Source organism: Canis lupus, chromosome 18 (genome assembly GCF_048164855.1).
Source record: "Canis lupus baileyi chromosome 18, mCanLup2.hap1, whole genome shotgun sequence".
NCBI classification, from domain to species: domain Eukaryota; kingdom Metazoa; phylum Chordata; class Mammalia; order Carnivora; family Canidae; genus Canis; species Canis lupus.
Genome location: NC_132855.1, coordinates 33,495,980 through 33,509,696, shown reverse-complemented (window position 1 = coordinate 33,509,696; position 13,717 = coordinate 33,495,980). Strand labels below are relative to the sequence as shown.

The 13,717-nt window shown below is 37.8% G+C and overlaps 1 long non-coding RNA gene across 9 annotated transcripts in view; it reads left to right on the top strand.

Annotated features, from left to right (window-relative positions):
• Positions 1 to 200: 200 nt before the first annotated feature.
• The window catches only part of LOC140608957 (uncharacterized), a 562,604-nt gene continuing 549,087 nt past the window's right edge, over positions 201 to 13,717 (top strand). For 2 of the 9 annotated variants that reach the window (XR_012010949.1, XR_012010951.1), the window contains exon 1: positions 972 to 7,421. This is a non-coding gene — a long non-coding RNA (uncharacterized lncRNA). Of the gene's footprint in view, positions 492 to 969; positions 7,422 to 8,670; positions 8,882 to 13,717 lie in introns of those variants that run through there. The other 7 variants (XR_012010948.1, XR_012010947.1, XR_012010953.1 and 4 more) reach the window with 6 other exon arrangements.

Genomic DNA, 13,717 nt, shown 5'->3' with positions numbered 1-13,717 from the left:
TTTTTTTACTTTTAATTTTGGAATAGTCTTAAATTTGGAGAAGAGTTGCAAGAATTGAACTAAAAAGAAAAAAGAAAAGAAAATAAATTCTGTGCATCCTTATCCCAGAGACTTCATGCAAGGTTGGCCAGTTGTCTCAATAATGTCCTTTATGACACAAGATGCAATCCAGGATCGATTGTGATACCTGGTTGTCTCATGTATTTTGAAATAATTCCTCCTTTCCTTTCCTTTCCTTTCTCAGCTATATCATTTTTGAAGATTATAGCCCAGTTTTTGAGAGGTTGTTCCTCAGTTTGGGTTTATTTAATGTTTCTTCAGAATTATATCCAGGCCATGCATTTTTTGAACAAAATCTCACAGAAGTGATACTTTTCTCTTTTCCTTGCATCTAATCATATGGCACATGGTGCCAAATTTTTTCATTACTGGTGATGTTAGCTTTGATCACTTAAGTGAGCTGGTGTCTCTGAGGTTTCTCTACTATAAAGGTATGATGTTTTTTAGATTTTTGAATTAGCAATTATTTTGTGGAGAGAGATTTTGAAACTGTAAAATCCTGTTCCTCTGCCTACAATCACGGATTAGTTTTAGCATCCTTGCTAAATAATAGCTACTACTACTACTAATAGCTATTGCTATTTCTTACCTGATTATTACTCTATTGGTTGAGAAATGTTCATTTTCTAATTTCTTCATCCCTTCTACATTACTTGGTATTAAACTGCAAGGAAGCATTTCTTTTTCCCCCATTTGTTTATTTATCTGTATCATTGAGGACTCATGAATTTTCTTTCTTTCTTTCTTTCTTTCTTTCTTTCTTTCTTTCTTTCTTTCTTTCTTTTTCTTTCTTTTTTTTTTGAGAGGGAGTGAGGGAGGTGGTGGGGAGGAGCAGCAGAGGAAGAGGGAGAGAGAGAACTTAAAAAAAAGGATTTATTTATTTATTTATTTATTTATTTATTTATTTATTTAACACAGAGAGAGATAGCATACAAGCAGGGGGAGTGGTAGGCAGAGGGAAAGGGAGAAGCAGACTCCCCAAAGAGCACGGAGCCCAATGCAGAACTCCACCCGGGACCCTGAGATCATGACCTGAGCCCAAGGCAGGCACTTAATTGACTGAGCTATCGAGGCACCCCAGAGAAAGAGAGAAAATCTTAAGCAGACTCCATGCTCAGTGTAGAGCCTGAATCTGGGCTCAATCTCACAACCCTGAGATCATGACTTGAACCGAAATCAAGAGTTGGATGCTTAACTGACTGAGCTACCCAGGCACCCCCATGAATTCTTTTTTTATTCAATAAGCTCTCATTAGGAACTATCGTTATTTATTTTAATGTTCGAATTACCCCAGATTTGATTAGTAGGAGACTTTTCAGGCTGGATTCTGTGTGGTTTTGACATGTAACCATCATTCTTATTTTCTGGCACAGTCAGATCATCCAAGCTCATCTTGTTTTTTCCTTATACCAGCCCTGGGATTAGCCATTTCAAGAAACCTTGCTTCTTTTAGGAGAGTGGCTGCTATGCATGTGAGGTGTGCCCATTGCTGGGAGAGATACTCCTGTTTCTAGGCAACTCTAGTGGAAAGAGGAAATTTATATATATATGTATATATATACACACACACATATATATACACATACACATACCTTTTTCTCCGTCTCTCTTTCTTATATATATATATATATATATATATATAGTTATGTGTGTGTGTATGTGTATATGTATACACACACATTTATTTATGGGTACACACCATACCTCCAATACCTCTCACTACAGAACTCATTATGGGGTCTTTCCCAGCTTGCAACCTGGTTACCTACCAATAAACCCATCCAAAGTTGAAATATCGTCAATTGAAAATGCATTGAATACACATGACCTACTGAACATCATAACTTAGCCTAGCCTACCCTTAACATGGTCAGAACTCTTCCATTAGCCTACATTTGGGCAAAATCACCTAACATAAAGCCAATTTTATAATACAGTATTGAATATCTCATGTAATCTATTGACTACTGTACCAAAAGTGACAAACTGGGTGGTTGTCTGGGTACAGAGTATTGGTCATTCACCCTCATAATCAGGGGGCTGACTGGGGGCTCCAGTTGCTGCTGTCCAACATCACAAGGGGCCATCATAGAGCATATCACTGGCTTGGGAAAAGACCCAAATTCAAAATTTGAAGTGTGGTTTCTACTGAATGGATATTACTTTTGTACCATCATAAAGTTGGAATATTATAATATATTAAACCACTGTAAGTTGGGGACCATCTGTAGCTTTCTCTCCATATTTGCCCTTTCCTCCTCTGACAGTAAGAAACCTGGCTTTCATTATGTCAATATACATTATTTGCTCAATTCACCTATATGCAGCCAACTTTGCTGGACTGCCTGCCTGCCTCTTGGTTCTGCCTAATGGCTCTTTCACTGAATTGTAAACATGAGACAGAGAGAAGGGAGAAGGAGGGAGGTAAGAGAGGAAGAATTGGAAAGAAGAGAGGAAGGGAATGACATTTTAAAATCTAAGTTGAAATTTAAAACTAGATTTTTTTTTGCAGCTGTTTTCTATTATAGGTATTATAGAAGTAAAATTCTAGGAATGGGTTTTACTATTTTTTTTTTCAGATTTTGTATATGTTCTATTTTGTCTTTATATATTCATTCATAGCATTTAATGGTAACATTGTTAGGCATACAAAGATGAATGAATGCAAGTAAAATAAATTCTACAGAATTCTATAGACAATGCAGAATTTGATCAGGCAAGCAGACATGTTAACAATCCCTCTAGTAGTACGATAAGGGTTATCGAAGAAAAATACAAAAAATTGACAGGAGCAGAGAGAGAGCAGGTGGGTGAGTTGGGAGAGGGGCAGATGAAGAGGGAGAGGGAATTTCAAGCAGACTCTGCACTGAGTGTGGAGCCTCACCCTATGGCTCATCCCCTGACCCAAGACCATGACCCAAGCTCAAATCAAGAGCTTAACTGACTGAGCTCCAAGAAACCACTAGATTTTGAGAGAAGCAGCTGAATTGTTCTCTTCTCCCTTAAGAGGAGGAACTGACAAACTACAAGGTTAATTTCTAGCTGGCCTTCTGAATTCTGTCTTTTTAAAAATTCTTTCTTTTGCCCAAGCATCCCACTTCTCAGTGATTATAAAGCCACTATTATAAAATATATACTACCAAAAAATGCCAATATTCTAGAATCTTTGTGCAAATCAATCATGTCACGTACAAACTTATAGGTAAATAGCTTCAATTTTATTTTAGTAAAAGACTTCTTTATTATATAAAGTATCTTCAAAACATGCTTAATAAGTGGCACCTGGGTGGCTCAGTAGGTTAAGCCTCCTACTCTTGATTTCAATTTGGGTTGTGATCTCAGGGTCATGGGATCACCCTGACTCTGGCTCCATGCTCAGCAGGGAGTCTGCTTCTCGGTCTATCCCTCCCTTCCCACCCCCTGCTCTCTCTCTCTCTCTAAAATAAGTAATTAAATCTTTAAAAAATAATAATAAAAGGATGCCTGGGTGGCTCAGTTGTTGAGCATCTGCCTTTGTCTCAGGTCGTGATCCCAGGGTCCTGGGATCGAGTCCCACATTGGGCTCCCCACAGGGAGCCTGCTTCTCGCTCTGCCTATATCTGTGCCTCTCTCTCTGTGTCTCTCATGAATAAGTAAATAAAATCTTTAAATAATAATAATAATTAATGAAAAAATAAAACAAGCTTATTAAGTCTCAACAATGAGGAAATGTAGGTTGGCTTTATCACTTTCCAATTAAAAGTTATTCCTCCATGGCTTCCAGGGAAGAAAGGTAAGGGACTTAGAGAAATTGGTACAATTTTACATGGTGCAAGTAAAATAAGTAAATCAAGATCAGTTAATCCTGACCTTTTGTTTTTTTCCTGCCCTAACTTGTCCTAGAGGTAAATATACTCCCTGCTTTACTAACTGAATCTCAGTTTCTAGGTCAAAAAGCCGTTGTCCCTTATTAGCACTGACCTTCAAAACTCGATATGGTACGTTTTCAAATGAAATCAATTTATAATGAAAAATTTTAGATTACTCGAAAGGTAATGGTAATGTAACAAAAAAACCCATTTAAAGCTACCTTTCTCCCTGCATTATAGAAGTTGACAACTCTAAATATCATATTATATATGTGTATTATAGATGCATATTATACCATTACATATTTTACACTATAAAGATATTTCTTAAATACTAGTATCAAAATTGTAATTATCTGTCTGTATTTGATATGGAGCATGGATATTGGGTCACATTTTGACAAGGATCTCAGGCCTGTTGCAAGCCTCTTGAAATTCAGGGTGGAGTCTACATGACAGGCCCATTATGATTATATCTTGGACACAGCACAGTGACACTTCACTCGTAACTTATAAGTTCACAGAGTTCATAGGTAATTCGTATAAACTCAAAGTGTCTAAGTAGCCAGATTAAAGACTATTTACATCTTTGGGGCACCTAGGTCTGAGTTTGCAACTCATTTTTATATATCTAGAAACTTTAACAGTCACCACCTTGGTATAGGTATGGTTAACTCTCATTCTTTTGGATTTGGATGGTTTTAAAACCAGAAAGACACTAAGTCCAGCACAATAATCTTGTTTATTTTTTAGAGCTTTCTTTCTATTCCTTTTGGTTTTATTCATAACTCTAATTAAAAAAAATAAATAAATGTCACGTGAGTAGATGAGAATTTTTGAAAATCTGTTTTCCAATCTGTCAAAGGAAGATACTCTTCTGAGATTTCCTTTCTGGATTGCTTTAGTCAGAGGAATGCTATGATAAAATATTTTCACAATTATATTATCAAGCATAATGTTCAGTAAATTATAATACTAACCTGATCATACAGCATCTCAGGAAATAGGTAATAAGTATTATTATTTCATGTTTAGTGATAGAAACATTAAGATTGACACTGAGTGATTTTAAAATAATGATTAAATTCCAGCTAAACTAGTCATTTGACAAGCATTTACTGAAAGTCCTTGAGAAAGCAGCAGCAGGACTGATGGTAATACTAAAAACACAGCAGGATAGACTGGCCTCTTTAATGCTCAGAACTCTTGTGCAACATGTGTAATTAACTCGCCATTGAAACCACTGGAGGAACATCTTGTAACTTGATTTAGGGAGACTTTGTCCTCAAATTTACTAGCAAATGATACTCTGTAATGATCTGGTAAATCATTGCATTCTATTGATTTTAAAATATTTGGGCATATATAGTTAAAAATCTAAAGTCTGACAGAGAACTTGAGTTGATACCTTTTATTTTAAACTCTTCACAATAACCTCCTGGCATTTTTTCAACTTCTGGGAAATGCCCAGAATGTCTGTCTCTCAACAGATGAAGTGAAGCACCAACAACGGAATTTTATTTTGAAATCTAGCAATTTCAGAATCCTATTGAAATTATATTCATCATTACTAAACTTTATTGAAATAAATGTTGCATAACAAAATTATGAGTCAATGGTTAATCATTCATTTGGACTTCTGTAACACAAAAATTAAGAGGCAACAAATTCTGCATTTCTTTCTGCCTCAAAGTAGCTGAAGTAAATGTATTTTTAAATGATAATATCTGCAATCATATAAATGTCATAGCTCTTTAAAAATATAAAATTCTGAAGAATAAGTTACATGGGATATACCAGCTTGCAATGAGATGTACCAAATATGACTGCTTAGCAGAAATATGAAAATCTGGCTGATGATTTATTGAGAATCAGTTTGGAAAATGTTTTCAAGAAAAATAGATGGAAAGTATTTCTTTTTCATATGGTTTCAATTTAATTAGCAAAAACAACAAGACACTTCCTAGGACCTTCCTCCTGAGATGTTGTATACACCTCGGCACATTTAAGGATGTTCTTAGCACAGAGATTCTCAGACCTTCTTGGATCATTGCACTCTTAGCATCTCAGTAACTTTATCATGGTGACCCTAGGTCAAAAGAAATATCCAGCAGTTCTGTTTATTAAGCACTTAGACCCAAATTTAATAGTATTGTAGTAGTGGTTTGTGTGGTGTTTGACAGATGTGGCTGTGCTTCCCTAAAATTTAAAAATATTCTATAATACTATTGTATGTTTACAGCAGCCAGCATGGCTTGGGAACTATGGTCTTGACAGCATTAATGGCAAAACACTGGTAATGACTCAAATGCTCATTCATTGGAAGACGCTTAAAGGATAGTGTATCTATATGATGGGTGATGGAATACTATGTAGAAGTTAAAGAGAGTGAAATAGATCTGTATATACTGATTTAGAAAGGTCTCCAATACATGCCATTAAGTAAAACTTGGAAATTTCAGGGGAATATCTGTGATATATACCATTTAAAATACATACACATATACATATATATGTAAATGTATATGAACACACACAAAGTATATATTTATTTTTTTGTGTACACATACGTTTGTGTATTTTGTGCTGGTTCCTGAAGCTCCCTACCCTGTTCAGGATGCTCCCACCCAGTATTTTTGTCCACTCCGAAGCACCCAGGCTTTCTCTTTAATGGTTGTCTTTTCCCTTTTTCTAAAATTGCTGTCTGGCTCTGCATATTCCATTTTATCCCCTCCCTATTTATTGTTTTATTTTTTTATCCCCTCCCAATTTTTAAAGAATTGAAACAATTTTAAAAAGGAATAATATTGTGGAAAGAGTAAAATTGAAGTTATACCCTGTAGGACTTTCTTGATGATAGATTAAAAATCTTAAAGCCTTACCAAGGAGCCCATAGTTGCAGAGCCTCCATCTCTAAGTCAGTTTTCCTGACCTCAGCTTCACACATTTCTTTCAAGCCTCCTCCTCCTCTTTCTACCCTTTACTGTAAGTGCTTCTAATATAGCACACAGGCAACTCCACACCTTGCCTAGGACATAGCCTAATTCCTTCCCTCCACAGTGCATCTCCCTGCCTCCCTTAGATATTTCTCATAGACAGGAGCCTCCCCCTTATGGATGGGAGAGATGTTCCAAGACCCCCAGGGGATGCCTGAAACCTTATATACCCTGTTCTTTCCTATACATGCATACATACTTATGATAAAGTCTAATTTATAAAATAGGGATAGTAAGAGATTATCAATAGTAACCAATAATAAAATAGAACAATTCTAACAATACACTGTAATAAAAATTATGTGAAGATGTGAATGTGGTTTCTCTATCTTACTGTACTGTAGTCACCCTTCATGTGATGACAAGACACCTACATGATGAGGTAAAGGGAGGTGAAGGCATTGTGACATCATGTTAGGCTACTATTGACCTTTTCTGACTATGTGTCAGAAGGTGAATCATCTGCTAGACCACTGTTGACTGCAGGCAGGTGAAACCATAGAAAGCAAAACCGTGGGTAAGGGAAGGACTACCATCCTAGTTCTCTGGTACACGTGGGAAAGGCTTCTCTGGGTCAATTCTGACTGTCACAATTGCTCAACCACATGGTTTGTACAAACACTCTAGCTACCAGGCACTCACACCTGTTTCTGCTTTTGGGCTTGTGCTGTAGCTTATTTCTGGCACCTGTCAATATCATGGTCTCACAGAGGCCTTTCCCAACCTCCCAACTTGAGGAGTGTTCCAGGTAGAGTCAACAGATAAAATGCAGAAGACAGAGCTCAATTTGAATCTCAGATACTCAATAAATTTGTGGGGTTTTGTTGTTGTTGTTTTGTTGTGTTTGTGTTGTGAATGTATGTCTCAAATAGTGCATGGGACATATTTATAGTAAAATAATAATAATTAGTTCATCTGAAATTCAAAATGAACTCTGTCTCCTGAATTTTTGTTGGCTAAGCCTGGCAACCTTCTAGTCATTTTCTAATATAACACACTGTTGTGATTTTCTCTGCTACGTGATATTTTCTTGTTTATTAAGCTGGATTTGTGTTTGATGCCTGTCATCCTCCACAGGAATGTGGGGTCCAAGAGAGCAGAAACCGTGTCTTTCTTCCTGCTGTTATCCCAGAGCCTAGGAGTATGTAGTAGATCTACATTACACTCCTGATTACACTCCCTTCAGGGGATGAACACAAGTCTTCCGAAGACAAATGTTAATTCTCTAGGGTAATCCATTTTAAACTGAAATATTCCCTACCTACCTCGTATTTTGTGAGGAACTCACCTTTCACGGAGTTCCATTGTCATGTAATTATAGATGGGGCAGTTTATCCTTTACTGCTCCCAATTATGCCCTTCAGAACTGCTAAAATAAGAAAGGAGTTATGTGGTCCAGTTACAGAAAGAAAAGCTTTGAAAAGACCATTTAAAATAAACAAAACTTCATTACATTTAGTGATCTCGATAAAGAGAAGGAAGGTCATATATTTTACCTAGGACATATATTTTAACCATTTTTTAACACTTTAGTAATAATAAAAATGTATCAAATTTTAATTCATAAGATATTATCCACATTTTAGGTTGTCTGGGGGTTAACTTTAAATGGTTTTTGGCAAAAATCTCACCATAACGCTCCTCTTAATGTTATCACTACATATTTTTGAACCTTTTTTTTTTTTTTGTAAATAGTATATGAAATTCATGAATTTTTTAATTTGTTTTTTTTTTTAAATTTTTTAATTTATTTATGATAGGCACACACACAGAGAGAGAGAGAGGCAGAGACACAGGCAGAGGGAGAAGCAGGCTCCATGCACCGGGAGCCTGACGTGGGATTCGATCCCGGGACTCCAGGATCGCGCCCTGGGCCAAAGGCAGGCGCTAAACCGCTGCGCCACCCAGGGATCCCGAATTTTTTTTTTTTTTTAATTTGTTCGCAAGTTAATTGGCTTTCTGGTAGTTTAAAGAAAGGTAAACTAATAGTTATGTGCATCCTAGTAACTTATTTTTTTTCTGGATAATTTGTGTCCTTGGAATGTAAGTTCCCCCAGAACATTAATCTTATTGATAAAAGGTAAAGTTCTATATGATCTTTTTCACAAAAAGTTTCCATATCTTCTTTGGGGGAATTTGGCTAAGTGATCTTTAGGCAAAATGATCCAAGTAAAATTATGAGTTGAGCAATTAGGAGGAGAATCTAATCAATATAGACTGATTTTGTGTAATTCAGACCTCTTTTTTCTCAATGACACATGTAAGGATCAGGATTTTAAATTACATCAGTTTCTAAATTGTGCTCTGTTTATTTACATGAAGTCTAAATTGGTGAAGGTTGGGGTGTGTGTGTGTGTGTGTGTGTGTGTGTGTGTGTGGAACCTGAAAGTGTACATGACTGAAACCTTTAATAGATTTGTCTCCATTTAATCTGTATGCAACATATGTATAACATATCAATATTTTGCTTTTAACACACAGATCTCTCTTGGATGCTGATAACCAAAGCATCTATGATGTTATTCAGAAACCCCCTCCACTATTAACTGGGGATGTTTGATCTTGCAGCTTGCTCTTGCAAAGCAGCTGCTAAGGTGCTTCAGCATAATTAGGAGGCTTCCCTTTGCCAGTCCCTGAAAGCAACTAGGTTTTGCTTGAATGAAACAAGTAAAAAAGCATGAGGCTAGCAAGAGGTTGTACAGAGTGGGTAGTGGGCTCCCTCAGCGTTCCCCTGGGCACCTCTTATTCTCTCTTCTGCTTGGTGTGTGTGTGTGTGTGTGTGCGCGCACTAGCTGATGAAATCCCCTTCCTGTTGAACTGGGACGGAACTAAGTGAGCAGGGTGTAGCTTTGGAGGGTTCTGAAATCTAAGAACAAGCTTCCTTTCCCACCACTTTACGCTGAGTCAGTTCACTGCAGAGTGCTCCGCAGGATCTAGAAGCCTTTGTGTTCAGATTATTTTACTAGCTACAAAAGCCACACCCTTGTGCTACACAAACAGAACACTTTGTCCTTCCAGGAGGTCTGTACTTTGACCACAGCCCTGGGATTTCAAAGCGCCTCACGGTGGCCTGCCTATTGTGATGTAAAGTGTTAGGCCAGAGAGTGTCTCCTGTTATAATGCAGGTTTTCACAATTGTGAGCTCAGGCAGTGGAGGCTTTGAACAATGATTGACCATCACTTAAAACTGCCTCAAAAATTCATTTATTATACTCACATAAAAAAAAAAAGTACAGTGACAGAAAGAAATGGAATAATGTGTTTTCATTTAGAAAAATCCATATTTATTTTTTAACCACACATACTCATTTATAGCAAATATAGTCCCCCACCCCCACCCCCAAGCCATCTGAGGTTTTAGTTTCCTGCAGTCGACCATGATCTGGAAGCAGATGATCCTCCTTCAGACAATCACTTAGAAATATCATCATATCTATACGTCAGCAGTAGCTTAACACTACTTCCCAGTGTTCACATCATCAGGTCACTTGCCTCATCGCATAAGCATTTTATTACCTCCCATTGTCACAAGAAGGAGAGTGAGTACAGGACAGTAAGATGTTGAGAGAGAGAGAGAGAGAACATTCACATAACTTTTATTATGGTATATTGTGATACTTGTTTTATTTTATTATTGGTTATTGATAATCTCTTACTGTGCCTCAATTGTAAATTAAACTGTATCAGAGGTGTGTACGTATGGGGAAAAAAAAAACATAGTATCTATAGGGTTTGGTACTATCTGTGGTTTCAGGCATTTGTTGGAGGTCTTGGAACGTTTACCCTGCAGATAAGAGGGGACTACTGTTCCCATTTATATTTGTTTATATCTGTTTAGGGTAGTAAATGGTACACTGGTCTACACTGGCACCAGTAGGAAAGAAGTGGAATGAGGACTGAACCTAGAGGCTGAGCTACACCCTAAGTCTCCTGCTTCTTCCTAGCAGAGCAGTGATCATTTTCAGAATATCTTAGTCATGTCCCTATTCTCAAACTCCATTGCAGAACCAAGTCTGTTTCATGTAATATTACATTTCTAACAGTATGGTAACATGAAACTACCTCTTAGTGAATGATTCACTGCAGTATGCATTGCACTGTGCTAAATGCTCTATTTTCTCATTTAACTCTCAACATTTCTTTTTTTTTTTAATTTTTAAAAAGATTTTATTTATTTATCTGACAAAGAGAATAAAAGAGGGCACAAGCAGAGGGAGCAGCAGGCAGGAGTAGAGGGAGAAGCAGACTCCCCACCAAACAGGGAGCCCAATGGGGATCTTGATCCCAGGACCCAGATATCATGATCCAAGCTGAAGGCCAATGCTTAACTAGCTGAGCCACCGAGGCAACCCTTAATGTAACTGTCTGAGGTAACTTCTATAATCCTTTTTTTTCATTAACAAGGAAAGAGGCCCAGATGTCGTTAAATCTCTAGACATAGTCACTCAGTTAATAATGACAAGAAATGGGGTTCTAAGAAGGCTCTAGATTCTAGAGCTCGAGATTGGAACCCCTAAGAAATTCAGCCCAATAATTGCACCAGCCTTTGCACTAAATTAAGGAGGGCGTGAGAGGCAGTCTAGTCAAGCTGGATGGTCAGAGGGCTGACTTTGAAGTGTTGCCCTAGGAAGCAAGCTGTTTTTACTTAGATGGGATGCTTATTGTGGGGGGATGGGACATATCGATAGCTATTACTAGACACCTGAGCACCCAACTGGCCTAGCAAGCGCCTTGGCAAAATCATTGCCTCTGCTATTGCTTTGCAACATACGTAAAACAATATGAGATGTCACTTTTCCTTTAGCCAAGTAGATCTTATGGAATCCTCCTTTTTATTATCAGAGCTCCCTCCCTGGAACAGGAGTTCACTACCACCCACCAAACTATATGCCAAACACTTCTGCAAAGTGAATCTCACACAAAATTAATTATTGACATTCTCCTGAAGTCTCGCACTTAGACTTAATTCTAGACTTAATCTTACGAATTTCAGTCATTACAAGAAATATTGGAAAACAACCTACCCCTGCTTTTTTTTTTTTAATTTTTATTTATTTATGATAGTCACAGAGAGAGAGAGAGGCAGAGACACAGGCAGAGGGAGAAGCAGGCTCCATGCACCGGGAGCCCGATGTGGGATTCGATCCCAGGTCTCCAGGATCACGCCCTGGGCCAAAGGCAGGCGCCAAACCGCTGCGCCACCCAGGGATCCCTGCTTTTTTTTTTCTTAACAAAACTTAATTGCATCTGTCTGAGGAATTTTAAAAATTGGCTTATGAGTGGTTATGTTTTTATTTTTTATTTTTACATGTGACTCTAATATCAGCCAAACTACAATATGACTATCATTCATTTAGTGAGCCCTCAAGCTGAATACAAATAATTCTAAGAAGTGTTTATTTGTTTGTAAATATGAGCTGATTTGGTCACTTTTTTCTGGAAACATGTTCTCCTGGCTTCTGTGGCACCGTAGTTCTCTAATTTTCTGTCTAATTTGCTGTTCTACTTGCTTTGCTAGTGTTTTGTGTGTGTGTGTGTGTGTGTTTTTTTTTTTTTTTTTTTTTTTTTTTTTGAGAGAGAGGGTAGAAGGTTAGAGGGAGGAGGAGAGAGAGAGAATCTTAAACTTGCCTCCTGGGGCTTGATCTCATGACCCTGAGACCATGACCTGAGCTGAAATCAAGAGTTGGATGCTTACCCAACTGAGCCACCCAGGCACCCCTGGAGGACCTTGGATTTGACATTGATCTCTCTCCTCCATCTATTCTCCATGCCTTTCTGACCTCACCTAGCCCCATCCAAAATTAAAACCATCTCTATCCTGAGGAGTCTAATGTTTATTTCTTCAGTCTTAACATCTCCCCTGGTTCCAGATGTCTAGTCCACATCTCCCTCCCTACGTACAATGACAATGTTTGTCATGTGTACAAAGAAGGACTTTTAATTTTCTCTCAGAATGATTCCTCTCCTAATCTCGTCCATCTTGGTTATTTTAAACTACTATGTACTCTGTTGTTCAAGCTATCTCATGGTCTCTTGTTTTTGCACCACCCCCATCTCTCATTCTCTTTTCTCTCCCCAGACTAGCTTTTCACTGTGTATTACTTCCCAGTATTGCAGAGAAGGACTGAAGCTTCTGAATGCCAACTCCAGCCCTAGCTTAGGAAAGAAAGTCATCTGGTTAAGCTCTGGTTAGCTGTCTGTCCTGATCTATTGCAGCCAGCATGGGACTAAGGTCATATGCTATAATCAGGCCTTAGCTCTGGTTATGAGTAGGGCAGTTTTTAAAGAAGGGGGTTGGTGGTGCATGAGATGGACAGACATCCTAATAATGTTTACAGTCTTACCATATTTTCAATTCTTTTTTTTTTTTTTTAAGATTTTATTTATTCATGAGAGACACAGAGAGAGAGAGAGAGAGAGGCAGAGACACAGGCAGAGGGAGAAGCAGGCTCCATGCAGGGAGCCTGATGTGGGACTCCACCCTGGGTCTCCATGATTACACCCTGGGCCGAAGGGGGGCACTAAACCGCTGAGCCACCCAGGGATTCCCCAGATTTTCAATTCTTTTTACATTCATAACCCCCTTGACTTGAACACTCCTGTAAAAAATCAGAAAGAATCATGGTTTTATCAGTAATGATTGTAGTCAATAGATTTCTTTGTGTGCTCCATCGTTTCTTCTGTTTCCTTATTGATTAACAAAGAACTTGGATTATATGATTTCTCAACCTTGACATAAGCTTTCTCAAGTTTAGCCCAGCAAGTTTTGTTTCATTTTATTTCTTTATTGAATGTGTATACCTAGTTTAGACT